The sequence below is a fragment of the Borostomias antarcticus genome (assembly GCF_949987555.1).
Source record: "Borostomias antarcticus genome assembly, contig: scaffold_133, whole genome shotgun sequence".
NCBI classification, from domain to species: Eukaryota; Metazoa; Chordata; class Actinopteri; order Stomiiformes; family Stomiidae; genus Borostomias; species Borostomias antarcticus.
The window spans coordinates 188,512-191,011 of NW_028176068.1; positions in this window are offsets into that span (position 1 = coordinate 188,512).

A 2,500-nucleotide genomic window follows, 5' to 3' on the forward strand; every position below is an offset into this window, starting at 1 on the left:
GCCAGGTCAGAGGAGGAGAGGACAGGAGGAGAGGACAGGACAGGAGAGAAGAGGACAGGACAGAACAAGACAGAGGAGGCCAGGTCAGAGGAGGAGAGGACAGGAGGAGAGGACAGGTTGTGGACATGTGTTGTCTGTAGTATATCATCCATACTAAGCAACAGTGTAAAACGACACTCTACTGGGGCGGTGAGCTCGGGGAGGTCAGAGATCAGGAAGATCCTCTGTCAGCGTTCGGGCACTCTACGTAGGTGACCTGGGGGGGGGGACGCATCTCTCTACGTAGGTGACCTGGGGGGGGGACGCATCTCTCTACGTAGGTGACCTGGGGGGGGGGACGCATCTCTCTACGTAGGTGACCTGGGGGGGGGACGCATCTCTCTACATAGGTGACCTGGGGGGGGGGAGGGGAGACGCATGGGGGGGGGGGGGGGGGGGGGGTTAGGGTTAGGGAGGGAGGGGAGACCGAGGGGCGGTGAAAAAAAGAGGGAAACGCATAAGTCGCCCGCCACCCCCTCACCTGTCCTCCTTCACCTCCGAATGCTCCCTACTGTGCTCCTGGATGTGAGAGAGGTGATGACCCAACTTCCTGTCCCAGGCTTCCTGCTGGAGAGACACGGCCTGATTGATGACGACCCGAGACAAAGCAGCTCAGAAAGCATGAGACTTAATGTTCCCCTGACTCCTGCCCTCCTATTCTTCTTGTCCTCCCTCCAAACACCCTTTCCTCATCACTCACTCCTTCCTTCTCTGCAGGATTCTTCACTTCCCTCCATCCCTCTCCCTTCCTCCATTCCTCTCCCTCCCTCTCTCCCTCCATCCCTCTCCCTCCCTCCATCTCTCTCCCTCCATCTCTCTCCCTCCATCCCTCTCCCTCCCTCTCTCCCTCATTCCCTCTCCCTCCCTCCCTCTCTCCCTCCATCCCTCTCCCTCCCTCCATCTCTCTCCCTCCCTCTCTCCCTCCATCCCTCTCCCTCCCTCTCTCCCTCCTTCCCTCTCCCTCCCTCTCTCCCTCCATCCCTCTCCCTCCCTCCCTCCATCTCTCTCCCTCCCTCTCTCCCTCATTCCCTCTCCCTCCCTCTCTCCCTCCATCCCTCTCCCTCCCTCCATCTCTCTCCCTCCCTCTCTCCCTCCATCCCTCTCCCTCCCTCTCTCCCTCATTCCCTCTCCCTCCCTCTCTCCCTCCATCCCTCTCCCTCCCTCCATCTCTCTCCCTCCCTTTCCCTCTCCCTCCCTCTCTCCCTCCATCCCTCTCCCTCCCTCCATCTCTCTCCCTCCCTCTCTCCCTCCATCCCTCTCCCTCCCTCCATCTCTCTCCCTCCCTCTCTCCCTCCATCCCTCTCCCTCCCTCTCTCCTTCCCTCTCCAGCCAGAGTGATAGAACACTCACACGATGGAATGTGACACCATTGTTACATCACAGCGGTTACTGCAGCCGAGTTGAGCTTATTTACCTGAGAAGGCCGTGCCCAGGTGATAGCACACACACATGGGTCAAATTCCAATGTGCAAATAATGGCAAATACTTGATTTTGTTTACCCCATACCAGGAGACCAATGGGACAGTCTGAGAAATGTAAAGTCTGAGGTATTGTAAATCAAATGCGCTTTGGATACTTTCAAATACTGTAGCCTTCCATCTATGTATTTGACACAGGTCTAGGATGGAGCCGTGTCTGTCCCGAACACGCACTTTGACCCAAAGCTTAGCATAATCACACTTTATATTCATTATTTTATAATGCAGTACATTGTGTGTTGATAAGTAAGTATAGGTACATACAGAGGATTGCTAAAAATAAAATAAAAAACATAATTTGAATGCAAATTTTTTTAACCTACATTTTTCCGCATTTCATTCCACCTCGGCCTTAGTATGAAAACTGTATTTTTCAAGACAACCTAAGGCTCTGTAAAATACACACTTTTGACCATGACTTACCTTATGTTGCGTGTCCATCTCCTACACACTGCTGTGAGTTATTCTATACTGTCCTGTGTTGCTGTATGTTGTTGATGTGTAGCATCAGCTCTTCGGTGTTCTCCTGTCCTAACGAAGCCTCCAGCCCTCTGCCTGCATCCTCCTCTTCCTCCTCCTCCTCCTCCTCCTCCTCCTCCTCCTCCTCCACCCCTACCTGCCCTACTCCAACTCCACCTCCACCTGCAACCTCACCAGTCTCTGTAGGAGCAACCCCCCAAAACTGGTCTAGAATCAGCTTCCCCTCCATAGATCCTGACCTCAACCACCACTAGAGGAAAACCTCCAGATGATCCAAGATCAGCTTTCAGAGCACCTGTTCCCTCCACCCCTCCAACTGTCCTGACCAGGGGTCAGTTTAGGAGTTATGCAGTCTAATAGGAGTGAATGGAGACATAGAGATGTCAAACTGATCCCAGAGCAGCACTGAGAGAGAGGCCACTTCAAACCTGAAACCTGTTCAGTTTAGCAGCCTGTCTACAGTTACTCTTCCCTCCATCGCTCCAAGAGAGGGGAGGAGGAG